Raw genomic sequence first — 27,089 nt, 5'->3', positions numbered from 1 at the left:
GCCTCTTGTGGGCGGCACGGTGGCACAGTGGTTAGCACTGCTGCCTCACAGCGCCGGAGATCTGAGTTCAATTCCCGCCTCAGGCGACTGACTGTGTGGAGTTTGCATGTTCTCCCTGTGTCTGTGTGGGTTTCCTCCGGGTGCTCCGGTTTCCGCCTACATCACAAAGATGTGCAGGTCAGGTGAATTGGCCATGCTAAATTGCTCGTAGTGTTAGGTAAGGGGTAAATGTAGGGGCATGGGTGGGTTGCGGGTCGCTGTGGACTTGTTGGGCCGAAGGGCCTGTTTCCACACTGTAATGTAATCTAAACTTCTATAAGAGTCTCCCACACTCTAAAGAAAAAAGTCCTAGCTTGTCCAATCTCTCTGCATAACTCAGACTGTTGAGTCCTGGCAACATCCTTGTAATTTTCTTCTGCACTCTTCCAGTTTAATAACATCCTTCTTATAGCAAGGTGACTTAGCTGAATACAATACTCCAAGTGTGACCTCACCAATGTCCTGTATAACTGCAAGATAACTTCCTAAATTCTATAATCAGTGCCCTGACTGATGAAGGCCAGTGTGCCGATAGCCTTCTTCACTGCTCTGTCTACCTGTGACTCAACTTGCAGAGAGCTGTGCACCTGAACTCCCTCTGTTCCACTGCAATCCTTAAGGCCCTACCATTCACCATGAAACTCCTACTTTGATTTGACTTTCCAAAATGCAAGACCTCACACTTTTCTATATTAAACTCCATTTGACATTTTTCGGTCCACTTCCCCAGCTGATCAAAGTCCTGCTGCAATTTCTGATAACCTTCCTCACTGTCCATGACACCTCCTATTTTAGTGTCATCTGCAAACCTGCTAATCGCACCTTGTACATTCTCATCCAAATCACTGCTGAAAGTAAAACTAAAAATCAGGGTTCTTTGAGGGCTTGACCCCACCTATTCAGGCTGCTTCTATTGCTTCAACTATTAAAAAAAATCTCCAAGGCTGCAACAAGCTGCTTATTTTATTGGCTTTGAGCAGATGGCTTGGTACCTCTGCCTCAACCTTTCTTCATAAAAAAAAGGACAAAATACATATCTTAAAGCCATAATATCATCACTGTGTCACCATCTTTCACCATCTCTCCAGTACCTCATGCTTACTATACTTCTGCTATCAAGGTTCATACTTTACTGCTCTCACTATTGCATACAATATCTTTTCTCACTCACCTCAACTCTGGCTCCACTAGCCTTGCATGCTGTCTGTGCTTCCTACTCCTCCCCACCTGCACTAATAGTTCCTGCTGTGCCATCTACTTTCATCTCCAGTAATACATGACTCTCTTGTTCCTGGAGGAAGGCAAGACAGTAATAATATGAGCAAAAAGCAAGGAATGCAAGGCAGGGATGCTGTAAGCATCCATTTAGACTCAGAATGAGTGAGTGCTATGACAGTGAGTGAAGTGCCTGGAGATACAGCCTTGCCCAGTCCATGAACTGGCAAAGTGTCCCTGAGTACATAGTATCCTTGCAACAACATCACAATGATAGTTGGCAGTGCAACATAAGGTACAGCATTGAAATATAGAAGCACCCTGTAAGTGGATCAGAGTGCCATGAGGATTCTTGGAGGCTGGTACATGATGATTCAAATGTTCATGGAGGTGGAGTTTGTGTCTTCCATGCCCATGTAGCATGTCATAAGATGGATGTAGGTTTGCTCACTGAGCTAGAAGGTTCACTTTCAGATGATTCATCACCATTCTGTGGTGACATCATTTCCTGTGGTGATGTCATTTCTTGTTCTTTGAGATGGATGTCATGTAGGCATCAGGATACATGAACATTAGCTAGCCATAAAAAGACATTGCCCTCTCTCACTAGTATCCTTACATACAGATGAGGAAGGACACTACTTCTGCTGGAAAAACACATCCATCCCAGGACAAGCCAAACAGAGACACGCACGAGAATTCCCAGAAGCATGGCATTCCAACTGGAATCGATCAACAAACACATTGACTAAAATCCCATTTACCACACGCCAAAAAAACCGGAAATCACATCACCACTGCAAATGATATCATCAACCCAAGGAAATCTAAACACATAAATAGAAAGCGGTCCATGCCACCAGTGCTTCATCCGGAGGCTCACTGATGACATTGCCTAGTGTGGTGACAAAACATCTGAAAATGAACCTTCCAGCTCAGCGAGCAAACCTACATCCAGAAACTCAACCTGAGCTACAGATCTTCTCAATACCCATTAATGTCATGAAATGCTGGCCCTCACTGGTCCAACATTATGAGTATCAGGAAAGGCTCAGCACACAGCTCAGCCTATTATGTCCAAAAAAGGGGAAAATTGTAGGATGATCTGACAGACATCTTAAAGCATTTAATAGGGTTGACCTAGTGAAACATTTCCCACTTTTGGGAACAAAACTAGGATTTATAAATATTGACAGTGATCAATCCAATAGGAGATTCAAAGGAAATGTCTTTATCCAGAGAATGTGCAAGTTTAGAATTGGAACCTGCTGTCACACTGAGCAGTTGTGAACAAGAATGTAGCTGTATTTACTGGGAGGGTAGATGAATCCATGAAGGAGAAGGGATGGAGCTAAGTGGAAAGCAATCAGAGGATGCTTGTATTGGACATATACATTGATAATGGCCAGTTTCTATGCTTTCATTCTTAGGGCTAACAGGATCAAGGATATGGGGCAAAACAGAAATAGGTTACTGAGTTGGATGATCTGACCTGATCATATTGAATGATGGAGAAGGCTCAAAGGCTGACTGGCCTAGTCCTGCTCCTGTTTTTTTTAGATTAGATTACTTACAGTGTGGAAACAGGCCCTTCAGCCCAACAAGTCCACACCGCCCCGCCGAAGCGTAACCCACCCATACCCCTACATCTACATTTACCCCTTACCTAACACTATGGGCAATTTAGCATGGCTAATTCACCTGGCCTGCACATCTTTGGACTGTGGGAGGAAACCGGAGCACCCGGAGGAAACCCACGCAGACACGGGGAGAACGTGCAAACTCCACACAGTTAGTCGCCTGAGGCGGGAATTGAACCCGGGTCTCAGGCGCTGTGAGGCAGCAGTGCTAACCACTGTGCCACCGTGCCGCCCACCCTGTAAATTCATGAATGTTAAATTCCTGTCTTCTGAGAAAAAGAATCGTTTAAATATTAGCTGTGAATTTGGACCATTCCTATTTTTACAGCAACTGGAATTGTATTAAAAGTTGAGTGTGTATTCTTACTCCACACTAAAATGGAAATAGCCATAAGTGAAAGATTGGTTGAAAAGAAAGGTTCCATTATCCAGTAAGTGACAAGGAAAAGGGTGTAAAATGAGAAGCCCAGGCTAATTAATGAGGCATCTAGAGGATAATATGTTTCCAACAGGCTTCCTTGGAGCTAAAAGTGAAAGGATAGTGTGAAATATTAAAGGGTATCATGTACCAGAGGGCAAAGAAGTCAAAGGAAATGTTGCATAATGAATTCAGTAGCAAGGTGATACATGAGGGCAAATAAACAAGTTGCAGAAGTTAAGTCACCTCTTGTAAGCTTCCGATATTTTTATTTTCTTACTTGTGAAGATATTTTATCAATTTTTATTGAAGTCCAGAATAAATGACTGTATAGTTCCCTATAAAGCAAAATGTTCTGCTGTTGCTAAGTCCCTACCTTATTTAAAAACATATTTCCTCATAACTCACCAATATTTATGAATTTTACTGGTTAGATTTCTTTCTGTTGCACTTGGATTATTAAATATTGCTGAAAGAGAGATATGTTGACAAGGCTTTTCATCCTTTATTTTTCAGGATAAACATGAAAATACCACATTGCAAACTGACAACAATTTATTCTACTGGAAAAGAAAGGTTGCTGGTTGTTTGGAAAGTTAACTCTACTTGGCTGAGATATTGTCATGATACAGTAATGGGGAACCTGAGGCCCTCCAAACTCCCAGACAATTAAAACAAATGTGCAATATGCAGGTCTCCAGAACATTACTTGTGTCTCCAGACTAATAGTCTAGTGATAATACCATTAGGCTATCACTTCCCCATAACTGATTGGAATTATGTCAGCATTCATTCATTCTGAGTCGAAATCCTGGAAGTCCTTCCCTAATAATACTGTAAGTGTCCCTGCACTAGGTAGACTACAATCGTTTAAGAAGGTGCCTCACCACCACCTTTATTTCCAATGCCAAAATAGTTTACAGTAATTCTGGAAAAAGCCAGATGGAACAGAATAATATTTTCCTATTACTTTTCCTATTTCTCGTCTGACTTTGAAATTAGTCTTACTAATATATCACATTTGTGGATACCCTTGTTTGACATTACAGTGTATAGCTGCCCAAGAAGCTCAAATAGGTTTATCTATGATCAAAATTCACATCCACACAGGCATCAGCTCCTCATAGTAGTATTCTGTGATTCAACAGTGGCTCAGTGGGTTGTACTTGTGCTTCTCAGTCTGAAGTTGGGAAATCAATTCAGAAACAACATGTATGAATTTCCGTCCGGGTACAATGAAAAGTAAAAAGGCTGTAGGAGATAACATGTCAAAACCATACTGTGGCTCATTTATATTTTTAGAATGGCACATATTTACACACAGAAAACCAACGCTCTGCAAACAAAAGCAATACGTTAAGATGTTTTGCTGATTCTGAATTATCCCCAAATTCCCCTAAGTTTTATAATAACATCTCAGCCGATTAGCATTGGTTTGTCAACCAACCCACATGCTTTTCTCCTGTACAGTAAATTGTTTCATTTTGAAATTTGATATTCTAGTATTTGTCCTAGTGAGTGAAGGTGAAAATCTTCAGTTGCACACCTCTCTTTTTTGCAATAATACTTTGAGTATTTCAATCCTTTTTAACCTGTTATATTTACTATATTTATCCTGGGTTGCAGTGGTAAATATACAAACTGATGTGGCACAGCAGGGAAAGCATGAATGTCAACAGCATGCAGGTAGGCACTGAGTGAGCAAGTGCTAAGAGAGCAACTGAGCAGCAGATGCAGCCTTGTTTAATCTGGGAGCTGAGTACCTGTCTGTGAATCATGCCCCGAGATGCTGTTGCCTAGTGACACACATGGAAGTAGTTTGGGGCCAGTGGCGAGCTGAAATGGTCTGTTCCAACTTCCGGGTTGAGATTTCTTGATATCTAGCTAGCTTGAAATGTTTGGTGGGCTCAGAAGTTGAACATTAATGAGGTGAGTTGTAGCATTAATAAGGTGTTTAACAAGTTATAAGTCCTTTTAGTTGTCAACTTGCTACTGCCTAATGAAAACTTCACCCCATCACTTGGCAAATGCATTAAGGGTGGAGTGAGATGCTCTGATGCCGAGATAGGCCTTGACAATTCTGCTGCATAACTTGCTCATGTCTCTCAACTCCATCATACAACTCTGTCCCATGTTTTTCAGCCTTAACAATTGCATTATCATGGAACTGGCGGACAGATGAAGCAGCTTTCCCTCTTCCTTGATATTTTTGGAGCCCGAAGTTGGATTCTGATCTTGTCGATAGGAAACTTACAGAAAATTATTGAAGGAGGACAGGAGAAGTCAATTGTTACTCAGTTTAAGATTCGTTCACCAATTGAAACTTGCATTGCTCTTAACTCTACAACCTGTTAACAGTGTTATAAGTACCTTTTCATGCTCTCTTGAAAAGAACCAAAATTAAATAAACAAGTGGCAACCTCTTAAAGGGTACTTCAAGGTTAATGTCACAAAAAAACTTCAAACGAGTGCACTCAGTTATGTATCCCTAACTGTATGCACTTATTTACACAATTGACACTTTTAAATATGCAAATTATTAACAATGCTTTATAAACTAAAGCAACAATCTACATGAAAAATTCCTACAGAAATTGGCAAAATCAGTATGCTATTGTGGAACATTTTACCTTGAGTGCTTCTCCATCAGAAGTTGCTTCTTATTACAGTGGAATTCTGTCCTTACCACAACGGATCTATTGACACTTCTTGGCTGACAAGGATGGGGGGGAATGAAAGTAATAGAACTTGACAGTCTATCCTTTAATCTTGACTTCATTTGGCCCTTGCATCTGCAATGAGCCTCCTGTTCCCAATCTGAATATAACACCATTGCCCATTATTTACCCATGATATTTCTGCTTATGGTAAGCAATTTGTTGAATTTTTTTCAACGTACTGTATATTATATAATAATGTTTATTTATGTGTCTCTGTTTGCATATAACTTCTTCCTTATGTTCAATCTCCTCCATGGCTCAACACTGCAACTAACCGGGAGAAAGTGAGGACTACAGATGCTGGAGATTGAACTCGAGAGTGTGATGCTGGAAAAGCACAGCAGGTCAAGCAGCATCTGAGGAGGAGAACCGACGTTTTTGGCATAAGCCTGCCATCAGAAGTCACTACACATCAGGCAAGGGAAGAAGTTGAGAAGCCCTCAGGTATAATGATGGGCTGATGAAGGGCTTATGCCCAAAATGTTGATTCTCCTGATCCTCAAACGCTGCCTGACCTGCTGTGCTTTTCCAACACCAGACTTTCGACACTGCTAGTAATGAGGGTCCATCAGTTAAGTTGGCTGGATATCTGGTTTACAGTGCAAAGTGATGCTAACATCATGTTTTCAACTCCTTCACCAGCTCAAGTTACCGTGATGTGTTTGGTGAGCTCAGAAACTAAGCATTAATGAGGTGTGTTGCAGCATTAATAAGGTGTTTAACAAGCTATAAGCCCTTTCAGTTGTCAACTTGCTACTGCCTAACGAAAACCTTACCACATCACTTGGCAAATGCATAAAGGATGAAGTGAGAAGCTCCTGATGCCAAGGTAGGCTTGACAATTCTGCTGCATAATTTGCTCACGTCTCTCAGCCCCGTCATACAATTCTGCCCAATGTTTTTCGTGTTCTCCTTCTCAACTTCTTCCCTTGCCTCCAGTGTAGTGATTAGAATAGATTACCCACAGTGTGGAAACAGGCCCTTCAGCCCAACAAGTCCACACCGACCCGCAGAAGCGCAACCCACCCATACCCCTACACCTAACACTACGGGCAACTTAGCATGGCCAATTCACCTGATCTGCACATCTTTGGACTGTGGAAAACCATCACAAGTTGCCTCATTTTAATGAAGAAGAAGCTCTATGGTCCAATAGGACTATGATGATTTTACCTTTACCTCTGTAACCTCATCCATCCCTACAACCCTCCAAGATTTCTGTAATTCCCAAGATTTCTGTATTGACATCTTGCATATACCCAAGTACCTTCACTTCACAATTACTAGCTTTGTCTTTAGCTCCCTGGGCCTTAAGCTCTGGAATTCCTCCCCAAACCTCTTCCCCATACCTTGCCCTCCTTTCCGAAGACATAGCTTCAAATCTAACTCTTTAAGCAAAAGATTGATCACCTTGCTTGACTCAATGTCCATTTTGGTTTGATTATTCCTCCTGCAAAGCAACAATACAAAGCTATGTGCCATTCTATTTGTGACTGAATAACAAATGCATATTGATTTAACTTGTTCTGTAGCACAGACGGTCAAGGATCCTTGATGCATTGGCTATGATAGGGGAGAACTGTCTTCAAGTAATAATTATTTGAAGCTGTTTTAAAAATTGTTGACAATGAATTGTTGATACGGGACTGTATCAAATAGAAATTGTTACTGCAGGTATATATTAGTGTTGTTTGTAATCGAGGCACCTTGTGAAACATCCCAAAATAAACACATTTCTTTTACTACATTGAAATTTGCTTTTCAATCACAATTATACCTAATGTCCAGGGATTAAGTGGCAATTTATTTAAATAGCGATCAGAAACTCTGTCCAAAGTGGAGAACTAAAAGAGGGAATTTTAAAGTTTAGATTGATTAACAAGCTGATGTTAAGTTTCTGCAATATTTTGTGAATCAAGGGACATGAAATAAAGCATTTGATGTTGTCTCAAGCAGAGCAGAGGGCCAAATTGATTGAACATGCTTCACAAAAAAAAATAGAATAAAGACAGCATGATTTATTGATGCGATATAGATTAATTTGATGCCACATTGCACTGTAAAGCTCAATAGTGCTGTTGATTTGTGGGATCTCTCAATGTAGTCAGCAAATCTGGTAAAGTCGATTTCTCATGTTTTTTGAATTATGAAGCAAAGTCTTGTCACCTTTAGTCAAGAACATGTGCTCGGAATGGTTAAATGTAACACTGACACTTGGTAAGCTTAGCGTTTACGCTGTCAGGGTTAGTCAATATTGTTTGAATTATGTAATAACTGGCCTGCTCAGTGAAATATGTCAACAAGTTATTCATTAAACAAGAAGAAAAGCCTAAAACAATAATAAAAGCAAAAATAATTTTCTTTATGCTCTGACTGTCAGCAATAATTTTACTTAAAGGATTTAGATTGTCAACTGAAAACTTCTCTCTTTAGGGTGATAGGACAGAAGCTGTTACAGGACAGCCTGTAAACCGTGAAGGAATTGTTTTCTCGGCTTCAATTCCCAAAGCTTGAGGCTAAGTAAGTTTGACCTTTTAACAAATTGAATGCTTTTCTCTAGGTCACAGTGCTGCGCTGAATGCTAATAGTGATGCTGAACTTGATGCAATCATTATGGACAGTAAAACACTTACCTCTGGAGCAATCTCCAGTGTTGAGAATATTTTCAATCCAGTGACACTTGCTGATTCAGTCATGGATAGGGTACAGCCTTTCTGACTTCCTTTCTTGCAGAGAAAGCTTCAGTCAGTGTGCTAGTTTCTGCAAATTTGTAATTTGTAATTTTGTAAAAGTCCCCTTTGGTACAATTGAGTTCATGTTCCTGACTAACATCTATGTTAGGTGTCAGCTTGGCTTAGTTGGTAAAATTCTCACCACTGCGTTAGAAGATCACTGGCCTAAAGTGCAGTCCACAAGATTGAACCTAGGCTGACAGTTCAGTGTGTTACTTAAGGAATCTGCATGGTTAGAGATATTTCTTTAAACTAAGACCCCGGCTGCTCTCTCAGTTGGATGTAAAAGGTCACACTACACTTTTTCAAAAGACCAGGGAGACTATCTTCTGTCCTGACTAATTTTTATCCCTCAGCTGACATCATTGCTCTTCGTCACATTCAGACTCTGCACTGAGCATATAGAAGATAGAACATTACAGTTCAGTACAGGCCCTTCGCCCCGCGACTTTGCGCTGACTTGTGGAAACAATCTGAAGCCTATCTATTCTACACTAGTCCATTTCATTAAGGTTTATCCAATGACCATTTAAATGCCTTTACATTTAGTGAGCCTACTACTGATGTAGGCAGTGTGTTCTACACCCCTATTACTCTCTGAGTAAAGGAACTACCACTGACATCTGTCCTATATCTGTCACCCTTCAAGATAAAGCTATGTCCCTTCATGCTAGCCATCATCATCCGAGGAAAAGGCTCTCACTGTCCACCATATCTAACCCTCTGATTATCTTATATGTCAACCTTTTCTCTCAACTTTCTTCTCTCAAATGAAAACAGCTTCAAGTCCCTCAGCCTTTCCTCATAAGACCTTCCCTTCAATAGCAGGCAACATCCTAGTAAATCTCCTCTGAACCCTTTCCAAAGCTTCCACATCCTTCCTATAATACGGTGACCAGAACTGTACACAATACTCCAAGTGCGGCCACACTAGAGTTTTGCACAGATGCAGCACGACTTCATAGTTCTGAAACTCAATCCCTCTACCAATAAAGCTAACACACCATAGGCCTTCTTAACAACCCTATCAACCTGGGTGGTAACTTTCAGGGATCTTTCAAGATCTCTCTGCTCATTTACACTACCAAGAATCTTACCATTAATCCAATAGTCTTTATTCCTATTGCTCCTTCCAAAGTCAATCACCTCACACATTTCTGTATTAAACTCCATTTGCCACCTCTCAGTAGCTTATCTATGTCGCTCTGTAACCTGCAAAATCCTTTGGCATTATCTATAACTCTACCGACCTAAGTGTCATTCACAAATTTACTAACCCATCCTTCTACACACTCATCCAGGTCATTCATAAAAATGACAAACTGCAGTGGCCCCAAAACAGATCCTTGTGGTACACCACTAGTAATTGAACTCCAGGGTGAACATCTCCTATCAACCACCACCATCTGTCTTCCTTCAGCTAGCCAATTTCTGATCCAAACTGCTAAATCACTCTCAATCCCATGCCTCCGTATTTTGTGCAATAACCTACTGTGGCAAACCTTATCAAACACCTTACTGAAATCCATATACACCACATCAACTGTTTTACCCTCATCCACCTGTTTGGTCACCATCTCAAAGAACTCAATAAGGTTCATGAGGCACAACCTACCCTTCACAAAGATTGACCACTCTGTGCCTTATATTAGAACCACAAGTACTCTTGGAGGTGTTGGGTGTGTGCCAGAGGTGGTCAGTTTGCAGTGGTCAGCTGCATTCTACTTCATAATTGGTTGGATAACCACAGTTGGTCCTCCACACTCACCAAGCTCTTATCGATGTTTCTATGTAGCTGCTAATTCAATGCAAACAGCAATCACTCCTTGGCATCCTGGCTCTTCACAATACAAATGAGGTAAGGATTGCATGCAGGCTGGCATTCTCATGTGAGGGCGAACCCCCATCTCCAATCACTCTATAACAAATAACAAAGCTGCTTTGATGGATGTCCAGAGGAAATGGCAGGTATCAGAATATGGACCCATTATTCACAATATGTATTAATAATTTAGATGAGCAAACTAAATATAATATCTTTTAAGTTTTTAAATGACACAGAGCTGGGTAGGAAGGTCGAAAAATGAAGATACTGACATGCATATGAATTGGAAAAGTGGACAAATGAGGAGGTACTTGGGCTGGGGTGGACAAAGTTAGAAATCACACAACACCAGGTTATAGTCCAATGGGTTTATTTGGAAGTACTAGCCTTCAGAGCACTACTCCTTCGTCAGGTAGCTAGTGGCGCTGGATGATAAGACACAGAATTTATAGCAAAAGGTCATAGTGTCATGTAACTGATATAATAATATTGAACAAACCTAGACTTCCTAATGTAAGTTAAGATTTTATAAGAAAAATGGTGACATCTCAGCTCAGGATTGTATGTACAGGTACACTCTATTTTGCTCAAAAAGCACACAATTTGTTTGTAGTCAATGCAGGCAGTCAATCCATGAGACATTTTATAAATTCCTACTTTGGAAATAGAACCAGTCTGACTCAAGATTGGAATACAGCCAGACTCTAACCTTTAACCTTTGGGATGGCACGGTGGCTCAGTGGTTAGCACTGCTTCCTCACAGCACCAGAGTCCCAGGTTTGATTCCAGCCTCGGGTGACTGTCTGTGTGGAGTTTGTACATTCTCCCTGTGTCTGCGTGGATTTCCTCCGGGTGCTCAGGTTTCCTTCCATAGTCCAAAGATGTGCAGGGTAGGTAAATTGGCCATGCAAAATTGCCCATAGTTTTAGGTGCATTAGTCAGAGTGAAATGTATCTGGGTGGGTTACTCTTCAGAGGTGCAGACTGGTTGGGCCGAAGGGCCAGTTTCCACACCATAGGGAATCTAATCTAATTTTACATCTCTAATGCATTGTCTGAGCTGAGATGTCACCTCCTTTTATAAAACCTTAAGTTATCTCGGGAATGTGACTTGAAAGAAGTCAACCTGTTTGACTATAACCTGGTGTTGTGTGATTTTTAACTTTGGGCAAATGAGGTTTATGGTAGATGAAGATAATATGGATAAATGTAAATTAATGAATTGAAACCTGCAACCCATTCGAAAAGATGAAAGACTTAAAACAATCTAGGTTTGTTCAATATATCATATCAGTTGCATGACACTATGATCTTGTGCTTTAAATTCTGTGTCTGATGATCTGGTCCCAGTAGTACCTGACGAAGGAGCAGTGCTCCGAAAGCTAGTACAGAACAACCTCGATTATCCAAACGAGATGGGCAGGGAGTATTTTGTTTGGATAATTGATTGTTAAGATAACTGATTGTGCTGCAAAGGTAGAGATAGAAGACAGAGAAAGATTGAGAAGAGAGAGGTCCATGCTGCATACAGATCAGGATACTTAATGTCAGGAAACAAAACAAAAAGCAGGCACAAGGCAGGATTCATACATAAGGCCTCCTTAAATCATGCAAGGATCAAAAGATGATCAGAGAGTACCAGGCAGCCGCAGTGCTATGTGTGATGACACTGACGGCCCACTTCCTGCCATCAGGTGGTTGGAGGGCTCGCGGGCAGAGTATGGGAGGGAGGGTGTGCATGTGTGAACGGGTGACAGCGGCTTCAGTTATAGCAACTTGTGGATAAAGCGCCATTGTTCTGGCGACTGTTACCCACCAACAACTGTTCACAACAGCAACCTAGGTGAATATTATTAGTATTATTATATATCTGTCACTCCTCTCAGCCCCAAACTGCTCTTATCAGCTGCTTCATACCACTCCATGAGAAGTCGTAAACTGTCAATAGCTTTGTTAGTGGGGATTGGAGGAGGTAGCAGTATCACCAGTGTTGGTGGCACCTCTTTGAAGTAATGTTTTAGGGGACCTTGAGATCTTGTTTGGATAATCCAAAATTTGTATAATTGATGGTTAGAAAACTGAGGTTGTTCTGTACTTCCAAATCAACCTGTTTGACTATAACCTGGTGTTGTGTGATTTTTAACTTTGGGCAAATGAGGTTTATGGTACATGAAGATAATATGGATAAATGTAAAGTTATTCAATGTGAGGCAGATTATTATCTGAATGGCAACAAATTGGACAATAGGGAGGTGCAACAAGACCTTGATGTCTCTGTACACCAGTCACTCAAAGCAAGCATGCAGGTGCAACAGGTAGTGAAGAAGGTAAATGGTATGTTGGCCTTCATAGTGAGAGTGGGGTTGTCTATCCTTTCCAGTCTGGCAGTTAGATACACCATTGTTCTGCCATTCTCACATTCCAATCACTTAATTGGAACTGTCAACACCCCTTCTCCCCCAGCACTTCACCGCCCCCCCCCCCCCCCCATGATTGCATAAATGCTGCTCCCTCTACACTTTACGGCATCTCTGATGAAGAGTCATCTAGACTCAAAACGTTAGCTTGCTCTCTCTCCATAGATGCTGCCTGACCCGCTGTGATTTCCAGCATTTTTTGTTTTCAAATGACCATTTCAAGATTGGTTATTGTAGACCAGGTTCTGGTGTAGCTCAGAGAGCACACAGGTGATAAATGAAAAGCACTAGGTTTGAGAAAGGACACAAGCAACATAAAACTAATTTTACTTTTTTTTATTCATTCACAAGATGAGGCCATCACTGGTTAGGTCAGCATTTATTGCCCATCCCTAATTGTCCAGAAGGCAGTTGAAGTCAACCCATGTTGCAGTGGGTCTGGAGTCATGTGTAGGCCAGACCAGGTAAGGATGGAAGTTTCCTTTCCAAAAGCACATTAATGAACAGATGGCTTGTTCCCAAAAATCGACAATTGATTCATGGTCCTCATTAAACTTTTAATTCCAGATTTTTATTGATTTGAAATGCCACCATCTGCTGTGGCATGATCCAAACATGAGTCTCCAGAACATTATCTGAGCCTCTGGATTAACAGTCCACCAATAATACCATGAAGCTGTCCCTCCCCAATTTGGCAATTACATCTTTGTATTCACATTTATTTATATCTGGACTGAATGAAATAGGATTAAATTAATGCAAACATATATTTATCTATTGTGAGGTTAATTCATCCAAAGATCAATGTGCAATGTCAATTGCTTTCCCAAAGGTAAGTCACACTCAAAGCAACAGGTAAAGCATAATCTCATCGATTTAATTTATGCTAAACCTTTACTCTTTATTTCTGTACTTGATAATTTCTTAGTAGAAATAACATGATAAACCACCACAAAATAAATGTACATTATTAATAGGTAAAAAAAATATCAGTACACATTTATGGGTAACATAGTCTTGGACTTACCAAAGCATGGAATATATCATGGAATTTTTGGCTTGTTGATCTTTCCTTTCCAAGTCAGTTCAAACTGTGAATATAACTGTGTCTTGCAGCCTTCATTGTCTGTTTCCAGATCAGAAAATGTAATGGTGAGTAATTCCATATTGACAGCCTAGCCTCTGCAGGAACTCAATTTTTCTGCCTCTATGTATCCTTACCTCTCTGTTGCAGCACTACAAATTATTTTGACCCAGTAAGGAAGAGTAGAGACACCCATGTTATTTACCACACATCCCCACATGACAGTTGCAACAATTATTTTGTACTTTCATAACTTTATTTCACAAGGCATAAATAGCAGTTGTGAAGTGTTTGCCTTGCATATTATATTTTGTTTGACAAAGCTCACTCAAAAATGTAGGAACTGATTATCAAGGCTTTCTTCAGAGAATGAAAGGGGAACTTTATTACTGTAGTTCATAGTGTCAAGAAAAAAATAAAAATGCAACATCAAACACACATAAACATTAGTAATAAGTTTAAAATTGAAAGTGCCTGGTACTGGAAAGGAAGAACAATAATTAGGCTGTTAAACAGCCCTTAGAGTCATTGAGGTGTTAGATTCTTAACATGAGACAATTGTGTTTATTGATTATTTTGCATCCTCAGCAGTAGCACAATTTGTAGATGCCTTTGAATTCCCAGTGAATAGTTGTTTTCCTGATTCTCTTTTCCATAGGCATTGAAATGATGAGAGAGATAGGCGGGAAGAGCGAAAGTTCATTTTCTTTCCCTCTGCTCTGATGCAGCTGTTGAAATACAGCTCGTGCACTCTGGAGTCCAGCTCTGTTAATTTCCAACTAGTTTACTGACAGATGAGCCTTTCATCTCCCAATATGTGAGATCATCATACGGATGTAAATTAAACAGGAAATGCAAATTTCTTGATGCTGACTTAATTGTCTGGTTTCGAGGTCTTTAGAAAAAATGATAAATTCAATGAACCTGTTGAATGTATTCTGCATGGATCTCCCAAACCTTGCCTCAGTCTGTGGTCAGGTGACCCCTTCAGCCATTTTAGGTCCCTTTTCTTCCTTTTGAAAAACTATTTTTCCTTGTGAAAGATCTCAAGTATGATAATCACATGATATAAGTTAAAATTTGATAGTCCATGTTCACCATTATTCTAACAGGACCCAGTATTACCCACAAAATATTTCAGCCTATTAAGAGTCAACCACATTGTCCAGGCCCAAGAACACACATCAGACTGGGTAAGGATGACCGATTTCTTTTCTGAAAGGGTATCATTGAACTAGATAGGAGTTTTACAACATTTGATGATTGCTTTATGTTCATCATTATTTAGATGGGCTTCATATTCCAGATGTATTAATTGAATAGAAATTCCAGCAGCTGCCATGGTGGGATTTGAACCCAAACCCCAGGAATATTAGCATAGACATCAAATTACTGTCCAGTGATATTGTTGCCTTTGGCACCAAATCCACAATTATGATGTATTGAACTTGAACTTGCATCCACAACATCAATGTTCAAAATCTAATCAAAAATGAAACGTAATTTAATATGCAAGACCAACATGTTGCACCTGCTGTTTCTGTCTTGTGAAATGGTGTAATGAAATAAGTGATCTCATCCTCCTTCAGTGAAAACAAGTTTAGTTTAACCGATGCTTATCCTTATCTCTGAATCCTGTGCTTCTCCTCTGCTTCTCCAATGCCACTCATTTCACTATTGGTACTTGTACCTAAAGCTCCTTAAAAAAGGACTTGCAATTCTGTAAGGCTAGATATAATGGTAATGCTGTTGGATTAGTAACCTAGGCTACTGTGTTTAAGAGGTGTGGGCTCAAATCCCACACAGAATGAAATTAAAACTGCATTAAAAAAACCTGCCACCTTTATCTCGGCTGGCCTGAGCGTGGCTTTAGGCCACCAGCAAAATGCTTCTCTCCAAACTGCCTTCTAACATGGTTAAGCAAGTCACTCAGTTCAAGGGCAATTAAGGTTGGACAAAAATGCTGGCCTTGCACATTTAAGTTAAGATCTGTTTAATTAAAACTGGAAATGTTCTACATGTTTGGTAGTATTTATGGAGAGTTGAATTGTGTGGGGCTGGAAAAGTCGAGCAAGTCAGGCAGCAGCCGAAGAGCAGGAGTTTCGATGCGTCAGGCAGAAATGAAGGGCTTATGCCCGAAATGTTGATTCTCCTCCTCTTCAGATGCTGCCTGACCTGCTATGCTTTTCCAGCACCCCACTTCTCGACTTCAACTCTTTAGCATCTGCAGTCCTCACTTTCTCACAGCATCTGTGGAGAGGCAGAGTTAATATTTCAGATCAATGACCTTTCATCAGAACTATCCCGAAGCCATTACTTTGATCCTACTGAGTATTTCCATGATTTTCTGTTTTTATGTCACATTGTCGGCATCCACAGCATTTTATTCTTTATCTTATTTCCTTATATTGCCTGGTGTCAAACTTAATTTGACAACATGTCTGTGAAAAGCCTTGGGACATTTCATTCAATTAAAGACATAATATTGCTATTCTCAGATCTCTCTTCAGTGCATCAAAGGTTTTACAGACAAAATTGATGTTTTCCTGCAGTATTTGCCCACCATCTTTCAGCCAGAATAGAAATAAGAACTCAGGACAAAATTGACAGTCACTTGGAAAAATGTGGATTCACGTTGGAAAGCTGGTATGGGTTTTGTTATAGGTAAATTATGGTTAATGAACCTGTTTATATTTTTATTGACAAAACAAGAGAAGGCAGATGTAAGGCTGTCGATGTGGTGTACATAAACTTACAAAAAGCATTTGATATAGTGCTGCATAACAGGCTTATGGGTTAACTTGTATCTCAGGGAGTAAAAGGGACAGTAGTTAGATGCATGGGAAATTGGCTTAGGCACAGGAACCAGATGGAAATGGCAAATTATCAGTCTGGAGAAACAGATGGGGTTTCCCAAAGGTTAGGACACTTGATTTTCTTCTTGCATGTTAGTGACCTGAACTTGGGTGCGCAGGGCAAAATTTCAAAGAACATTGCAAATGATCTAACACTTGGGACTATTATGAACCACAAGATGGAGATTGATGAAGTTCATGAGAGTATAGATAGACTGGCAGGATGGATGGACACAATGCACATAAAATTTAATGCAGGGAAGTGTGAAGTGATCATTTTGGTTGTAAGAACGAGGAGAGTCAACATTAAATAAAGGCTCCAATTCTAAGGGGAATGCAGAGCAGAGGACTGGGGTTCTTTGTATATAAATCACTGAAGATGACAGGATAGGTTGAGCAATTGGTCAATAATGCTTATGTAATCCTGGACTTTATAAATAGGGGTATCAGAGTAATAAGTAAGGTAACTATGGTGCATTTTTATAAACACTGATTAGGTCTCAGCTGGAGTATTGTGTCTGTTTTTGGGTAGCACTTTTCAGGTAAGATCTGAAAGCATGAGAGAGAATGCAGAAAAGATTCATGAGACTCTTTCCAGGAAAATGAATTTCAATTATACAGATAGATTAAAGAGACTTGGGCTGATATTCTAAGAGAAGAAAAGGTAAGTAGAGATTGATCGAGGTCGTATGAAATAACAAGGTGCCTGGATAGAGTGGATGTGGAGAAACTGTTTTATTAGTGAGAGATGACATAGATATGAGGTGATGAGCAAAAGAAGCAACAGTGATATGAGGAAAAACACTTTCACACAGTGAATGGTTATGGTCTGGAATGCACTGCCTGAGAATTTAGTCTAGGCAGGTTTAGTCAAGGCTTTCATAGGAGAATTTGGTAACAATCTGAAGAGAGAAAAAATGCAGGGCTACAATAAAATGTTGAAAAGTGGATGTAAGTGAGCTGACCTTCCAGAGAGCCAGCATGTCATGATGGGCCAAATGGCTTCCTTTTTTGCTGTAACCAATCTATAACTCCATGCTCATCAAGGAATAGCTTGATAAGAATCAGTATTCAAATGAGGATATCTGTGCTTTGCCCAAATTCCCCTTTGCTTAGCCTTACTGTTACTAGTCTTAAGATGTTCCACAGAGATTGTGAACTGAAGGCCTAATGGTATCCGTGGAGCTATTTCCTTCTTCCTTGTTTGAGGGGAGACCTGTCCTTTCAGACTCCTCTCCTGGTCAATGCCACTTTCGATGCTCTTAGATGTCCCAAGGATAAAATGGCCGTGGTTGCCAGTGCTACTTTATCTTTGGTCAAAACAGAAGTAATTAACTGTATCATCCTAAAATAAGCATCACATTAACATGCCAAGGGACATACTTCCAATTACAACACCAGTTCTTATTGTGTGGTTACCAATATTGATCTGCACACATACTTTAGTGCTGATTGCAGTGTCTGTGTCCTAGATTAAATCAATTAATTCTTGTCTCTGCATCTTAATAGGCTGCTGCCAATTTCTGTTATTGAAAAGCATAATTGATTAGAATGTACAGTGTGAAATGATGTCACTTTATGCTAACAATCATTGCAAAGCAGTGACAGTGTAAACTATCACTACCATGTGTCCATAAATTCAAATTCACACCATCTACCCCAATTTACAATCCTCAAAAAGAAAAGAATTTACCTGTTTGTACATGTTATGACCCAGTTTGGACCTTCCAGCTCAGATGTAGGGACTCTGTGTCACATGAGCACAGAGAGTGTTACACATCTAACATGGGGTGATATGCTGGAAATCATGCCCAACTATTCCCAAAGTTGTCATAAAGAAAAATGTTATAAATGTATGCAAAATTCCACAATGTACCTGTCTTTTAGTCCCAGGTTAATGTTAACCATGGACCAGATTTCTATATTTAACAAGAATGACTAATTATTATAAATAAATAGATTATAGCTAAAGATAAATAATTATAAACCATACAACTCTAATACTTAAAATTTTAACTCGTTTCTAAACATCTCCCCACCTCCTATGTGGATGGACAGACCCTGGAAGGGAAAAATTGAGTTTCATGGATGGAGGGAAAAAAGGCAGTTCAATGATCTATGTTCAGAGGGTTCATTGAGATGGTCTGTTTGGCATGTCAGAACATTATCACTGTTCCTTCTCCAAATACATTCACTTGAAAAAGGTATAGGGTGGCTGGTTCATGCTTATAAAGACTCTGACTTATTATTTAAGAACCATATTTTGGGACAACTGCTAACAGAGAAAAAAAAACTTTCTTTCTTTGGCCAAAATGTATTACTGCAGGCAGAAGAGATAACTCCTGACTTTCCAGATATCTAATGGCACCTGACCCAAACATTCACACCAACCCAAGCTGTTCAGCTCCTCGAGAGCCAATCATGTTGTTGCTGGTAAGCAGAAGGCTTTTAACATTGAATACTGGTCACTAGATCACAAACTGATCAGTTACCTGTTGCCAGCCAAAGCTCCATTTGTACACAACTATTGCTTCAGCTCATCTGGAACTGAATCTTCCCCATTGCTTGAATAAACAATAGGGCAAACAACACTTACGGTGAGTTGGGGAAAGCTTAAGCAGCAGTGTTGATAATCTGTTATTTATTCCAACTTAGTGGAAACATATAGTGATCATATTAAAATGTATTGCATCAATAATTAGGAATTATTTATTTTTATTTATTCACAGGATGTGGACATCATTAGCTAATTCAACATGGGAACTGCAAATTGTGCTGAACATTGTGCAACATCGATGAACAACTCCAATCCTGACCTTATGATGGAGGGTAGGTCTTTGTGAAACAACTGAAGATGGTTGGGCTTTGGACACTACCCTGAGGAATTCCTGCAGAGACTTCGTGGAATTGAGATTTCTGACCTCCAACAAACACACCCATCTTCCTTTGTGCTATGTAAAATTTCAACCAGTGAAGTATTTCCCCTGTTTGCCACTGACTCCAGTTTTGCTAAATCCTTGCTGCCACACATGCTGTCTTGAGCTCATGTGCAGTCACTCTCACCTCACTCAACAGAGTTCAACTAATTTGTCCATGATTGGTCCAAACATGGACTTGAGTGGACCTGGCGCTACCCAAACTGAGCACAATGTGCAGGTTATTGTTGAGCAAGTATTTTTTTTATAGCACTGTCAGCCATACCTTCTAGTACTCTGCTGATGATCAAGAAAGCACTGATATGGCAATAATTGACTATGGTGGCTTTGTCCTACTCTGAATGCTTGATTGATGCCAGTATTGTAGCTGTACTAGCACAACTTGGCCAGGGATGTGGGTAATTCTGGAGCATAAGTCTGTATTATTGATAGACTGTTAGAGAGTCACAGAGCCATACTGCATAGAAACAAACTCTTCAGCCCACCATGTTGATGCCAAACAGCAAACACCAAACTAAATTAATCCCATTTATCTGCACTTGGTCCATAGCCTACTATGCCCTGGCATTTTAAGTGCTCATTTAAATACTTCTAAAATGTTGCGAGAGTACCTGGTTCCACCACCCTCTCAAGCACCATGTTCCATTTTTCTACCATCCTCTGTGTAGTTTTTTTTCTTGCATCCCCTCCAAATCACCTTAAACCTATGCCCTCTGGTCTTATAAATGTCTGAAAATATTCTCATAATCTACTCTTCTATGCGTCTCATAATTTTGTATATATCAATCAGATCACCTCTTCAATCTCATCTGCTCCAAGGAAAACAAATCCAGCCTATCCAGTCTCTCCTCATAACTGAGACATTTCACCCCCAGCAACATTCTGGTGAATCTCCTCTGCATCCTGTCCAGTGTAATCATGTCCTTCCAGTAATGTAGTGACCAGAACTGCACATAGAATCTGTGGCCTAAGCAATGTTTTATAAAGTTGGAACAACACTTGGTGCTCCTATATTCTATAGTCTGGCTAATGAAGTCAAGCATCCCATTTTTCTTCTTTACCATCTTGTCTATCTGTGGTGACATCTTCAGGGTATATGGACTTGTACATCAAGTTCCCTCTGTTTCTCAGTACTATTTAGAGACCTACAATTCATTGTGCATATCCTTCCCTTATTGTGGTCATAGCTTTTGCAGTATCCAGTACCTCCAACTGATTCTTGGTATCATGTGGAGTGAATCAAATTGGCTAAAGAATTCTGGACAATTCTGGACATTGTACTTTATAGAGTCACAGAGTTGTACAGTATGGAAAAAGACCCTTTAGTCCAACTTGTCCACATCGACAGATGTCCTAAAGTATCTAGTCCCATTTGCCAGTATCTGGCCCATAACCCTCTAAACACTTCCTATCCAGATGCCTTTTAAATGTTGTAATTATACCAGCTTCCACCACTTCCTGTGGCAGTTCATTCCACATATGCACAACTCTCTGCATGAAAAAAATACCTCTTAGGTCGCTTTTAAATCTTTCCATTCTTATCTTAAACCTGTGCCCTCTAGTTTTGAATTCCCCTTTCCTGAGAAAATGCTTTGAGAATCCTCGATGAGGTCACCCCTCAGCCTCCGACGCTCCAAGGAAAACAACCCCAGCCTATTCAGCCTCTCCCTATAGATAAAACCCTCCAACCTTGGCAACATCCTTGCAAAGCTTTTCTGCACCCTATCAAGTCTAACAACATCTTTCCTATCGCAAAGAGACCAGAATTGAATACATTAATGACATTGGAGAAGGAATAGAGAAGGTTTACCAGGATATTACTCCTAGGATTACCAGAGTTCAGTTATGAATGGAATTTGGAAAAGTTCAAACTGCTTTTCTCGAAACTGAAAAGGTTAAGATATGAACTGCTAGAGGGGGATTCAAGATGGCAGTGACCCAGCAAGTGTGAGTCTGTAGTGCTGTGCCTAAGACTCGGGCAAAATGAGGCACCTGCCTTCACCTCACCCTGTAAATCGTTTCAGGTAGCTTTTGCCCAGCATAGTTAGTCATTTTACATCTATCCTGGACAGTTTGGTGTTGTTTTGTAAATGACTGAGGGCAAAAATTCCCACAGTTGGCACAGGCAGGGACCCCTCCCCCACCCTCTCCCAAAGCAGCAGAGACGTCCGCGGCTGTTTCGGGGACTTACCTGCAGAGGCAAGTCTGACCTCCAGGATCAACAAACTTCAAGAGAAGATCGACGCCTTTATTGAGGAGTCCAGCTCCAGGTGGGAGTCAATCGCGGTCATGCTGCAGAAGTATGACCGAGAAATCGAAAAACTTGGACAGCGCGTCGGAGGGGCGGAGCAACGGGCCGCGGCCTCAGAGACTGCTGCCGAGTCAGTCGTGGGTCAGGTTTGGGCTCTCGAGCAGCGAATTCGAATCTTAGAGGAGCACATCGATGACCTCGATAATTGGGGTCGTCGAAAAAATATTCGGTTGCTGGCCCTTCCCGAACGGGAAGAGAAACACCAGCTTGTAGACTTTCTGGAGCAATGGCTCCCACAATTATTAAAGTTGGAGTTGGGATCAGGCCAGGTGCAGGTGGAGTGGGCCCACTGGGTTGCTATACGCAGGCCCAGGCCGGACCAGCGCCCGCGCCTGGTTCTATTCTGACTCCAATGTTATAGAGGAAAACAAATGCTCCTGGAAGCCTCCAGAGTCCTGGGGAAGGATCTCCAGGATAATGTTATTTCAGGTCTTCTCTCCAGCCGTGGTCTGCAAGAGGAGGGCATTTGATGAGGCGAAGAAGCGTCTGAGAGACCTAAATATTCAATACTCCATGCTCTACCCGGCAACGCTGCACTTCAGCCACAAAGGATCCGTATATAACTTTGGATCACCGAGAAAAGCTAAAGAATTATTGGACTCCCTTAAATAGACTGCGGGACTTAAACCATATGGATATTGATTTTATTTTGCCACCCCCCCCTCCTTGTTTACTCTTTTTTTTGCTTCTTCATCTCTTTTCAATTATCTTTCCCTGGGGGTTGGGCGGTGGGGGGGGTGGTGGAGGCTTGTTCTTTACTCTTGTTCTTTACTCTCTTTGGTTTCTTTGGTTGTACGGCTTATTCAATTTGTGTGGGAGGTGGATTTGTTTTGTTTTACCTTTGTTTAGAGCGAGGTTTTCTTCTTTAGTCATTTTACTTAGTTACCTAATACTTGCTGGGATTGTAACTTTGTAGTTTTATATATTTATATTTTGTATTATGCTTGCTAAACACACCTAGGTGTTGGTATGGGGGGGCGGGGTGGGGTGAGGTCACTCACTTTTAACTTTGGTTTTACAAAATACTTGAATTTGTCTACTCCATTCTATAATGCCTGAGCTGAGGGCAGGGCCCTAATTAGGTGAGGTTATGGTGGGGTTATTGACAGGTAGTCATGTTCCTTGGGAGCAAGGGGGAAAGTCCCCTTTCAAATATGTTTTGCGTTTTTTTTAACTTAGGAATAGTTTTTAATTGTGTTGGTGTAAATGTTTTAAAGAGTTTTTGCATTTGTGAATTTTCTGTGGTGGGGTTCTTCCCCCTGGGGGGATCTCGGGCTTGCCTGGACGATCATGGCTGGCCATTTGCTTAGGTGGTGTACCTGGAATGTCAAGGGGTGTAATTCATCAATCAAAAGGAAAAAGATATTATCAAGTCTCAAAAAAGAAAGGGTCAATGTAACTCTCTTACAGGAGACACATCTATGTGACAAAAAGCACTTAAAGCTACAACAGAGTGGATTTGATCAGGCTTTTTTCTCTTCTTTCAGATCAAAAAGTAGGGGAGTAGTCATTCTCATTTGGAAGAATTTTCCTTTCCAAATGTTATGCCAGACAAAAGATGAGTCTGGACGGTATATACTGATCAAAGCCCTAATATATGGAGAGGAATATGGAATTTTGAATCTTTATTGCCCCCTGGTGTACCCCTTTAAATTTGTAACAGAAGCATTCTGCAAGCTGATGGTCTTTGGGGTCTGCCATACAATCATAGGAGGAGATTTTAACTGCATTATGGACCCAGAGACAGATAGAATACCTAAGAGCACTATGGGCATATCTCTTAGATCTAGACAACTGGCGGATCTGAATAAGGAGCTCGGGCTTGTAGATGTGTGGAGGTGTCTTCATCCCCAGGGTGGAGACTTTACTTTCTACTCTGACCCACACAAGTGCCAAACCAGAATTGATATGTTCTTTGCTCCTTCGACACTTTTGAATTTGATACTGTTCTTGTAAGATAGATAATATCGTTATTTCTGATCACACCGCAGTATATATGGAAGTCAAGACGAGGGACAATGGGATAGGCTCCCGACATTGGTGTAAGGATTATTTCTTAGTGAAGGATAGCAAACTTATAAAATATTTTTCTCAGGTAATCAAAACCTTTTTGGAAATTAATTCAGGTACGGCCAGTACCCCATCGACGATGTGGGAGACCATTAAGGCTTATGCATGAGGTTTGATCAACTCATATTCTGCAACCCAGAAAAGACAAAAGGGAGAACAACAGCGCCTGCTTGAGGCTCGCTTGAAGGCAGCTGAGACAGCGTCTGTTGATAGGCCCTCTATTACTAACTACAAATGATCACAGCCCTTAGGATAGCCTTGAATACAGTGCTTACCCAAATAGCAAAGAGGGAAATATTATTTGCAAAGCAGAAATTATATGAATATAGTGACAAGCCTGGCAGATACCTAGCGTACCTTGCTCGGAAAAAAAGGCTCCTTAAGCTATTATGTTCATTAGAGAAAGTACTGATACTTTGACTTGTGATCGGTAAAAGATCAATATAGCCTTTAGAAAGTTCTAGTTTGAATTATATAAATCGCAGGACTGTGAGGATAGAACTGAGAAGATGGAGTCCTTTCTTACAACTTGGCCTTTCCAGGCTTAACCTTGGAGCAGGTGTTGATCTTGAATGCCCCCCTGACAACCCAGGAAGTACTCAATGCAATTAGACAGCTTCAGATGGCAAAGCGCCTGGACCAGACGGATTCCAGGTTAAGCTTTATAAAGAATTTATAGGGGAACTGCCTGGGCCACTCATAAATATGTATAACTATTCACATAGTCAGGGATGCCTCCCACCTTCATTGAGAGAAGCAAATATCTCTCTCATTCTTAAAAAAGGAAAGGCCCCAGAAGATTGCTCATCATATGGACCAATATCCTTGCTAAATGTGGATTTTAAAATTCTTTCTAAAACATTAACATTAAGATTGGAGAGGGTCTTACCATACATTATAAAAGAGGACCAGACAGGGTTTATTGAGTGCCGCAGATTAACTAATAATATGAGAAGGGTTTTAAACATGATACAAGCCTGTCAACAGAGAAGAATACCAGGGTTGGTCTCTTGGATGCAGAGAAGGCATTTGATCGGGCAGAATGACCATATCTTTTTTATATACTGGAAAGATTCGGTGTCAGAGAGGTATTTTCCAAATGAGTCTCAGTATTATACAACGACTCCAAAGCAGCTGTGATTACCAATGGTTTAGGTTCGGATAGCTTCAGTGTGGGTACGGATTGTCGTCAGGAATGTCCTCTGTCACCATTATTATTCATGCTAGTAATTGAACCACTAGCGGAAGCTATACGAACTGACCCTAACATAGTGGCTCCGAGAGTTGGTTCGGGTAAACATAAAATTACTCTGTATGCAGATAATGTTCTCCTTTTCTTAAGTGATCCTTTGATATCCATGCCCTGTCTAATCCAAGTAGTCAATCTATTTAGCATGTTTTCAGGCTATAAAATCAATTTTATGAAATCGGAGGCCATGCCGTTGGGTGGTCTCGCCGTATATCCAATTTATCGGACGGATCTTGCTTTTCCTTTCGGTGATCACCGGAGAGTTTTCTATACTGAGGTATTTTTAATCACTCCAGTATTTGGTCAGCGATATAAAGCCAATTTTGTGCACCTATTAGAGAAAATAAGGCAGGACATTCAACGCTGGGGAGATCTCCCAATATCCTGGTTAGGCAGAGTAGCCCTAGTTAAAATGAATATTCTACCTCGTCTCCTATATCCTATGAGAATGCTCCCTCTGATGTTACCAAGACTGGAATTGCGTAAGCTCCATGGCTGGCTTGGTTCCTTTATCTGGAACCATAGACGGCCCCTTTTCAAATGAGAAAAACTGCAGCTTCCACAGGCCAGGAGAGGACTGGAGTTTCCAGACTTTAGGAGGTATCAGTTGAGCTCTTTATTATCTTATGTCTCTTTTGACCCACAAACAATTTGGTTAGATCTTGAGACCTCCCAAGCAAAGTGTCCCCTCATCAATCTTTTATTTATGGATAAGGTGAGAGCTATTATGGACTATTGCAAAAACCCTAATGTATTAAATACAATTAAAGCCTGGAGGATAATGCGACAAGGTGAGGGTAACTTACAAAAAGCCTCCCCTTATACTCTTATAGTGGGAGCATCGGGATTTCAGCCAGGGCTGACAGAAGCTATATGTTCAACTTGGAAGTCCAGAGGTATCTCTTGCTTGGGGGACCTGTTCAATGGGGAGGTTATGAGCAGTTGCACTAGAAGTTTGGACTGCCTAACAGGAACCTTTTTTGGTATTTCCAAATACGAGATTAAATACAGAAGAACACTACACTGATAGGCAATCCCTACAAATCGGATAGGGAGAGAAAAGTGATATGGTCAGTAGGTCCACCCTTGGTCAGTACTCGATAAAACTCATTATATAATGACGTATTGAAAGACATGGAATGATTATTTAAAATATGGAACCAAGAATTGGGGTTTGAAATGTGGGAGGACATCTGAGAAAATGCCAGAAAGATCTCTCTTTGGAATAGAACTCAAGCTGTTTAATTACAGATACTCCACAGGGCTCATATAGCACCTGAATGACTCACAAAATTTAAGGTAGGAGCATCCCCAATGTGTCCTAAGTGCAAAATAGAAGTTGGTACTCTCATGCATTGTCTATGGACATGCCATAAGATCCACAAGCATTGAGACAGAGTAGCGAATGCCTTGTCAGAGATCTTGGTACGGAGATTAGATTAGATCCAGTGTCTCTACTCTTGGGCTTTTCAGATTTTTCCTTCCTGGACGTGCATGGGAGGAAACTATTTTCCATTCTCTCCTTTTATGCAAGGAAAAATATTTTAGTGAATTGGGCAGCTGAAGGCCCTCCAAGACT

Source organism: Chiloscyllium punctatum, chromosome 3, assembly GCF_047496795.1.
Source record: "Chiloscyllium punctatum isolate Juve2018m chromosome 3, sChiPun1.3, whole genome shotgun sequence".
NCBI classification, from domain to species: Eukaryota; Metazoa; Chordata; class Chondrichthyes; order Orectolobiformes; family Hemiscylliidae; genus Chiloscyllium; species Chiloscyllium punctatum.
The sequence above is the reverse complement of the archived record's forward strand: the minus strand, read 5'-3'. Positions refer to the sequence as shown.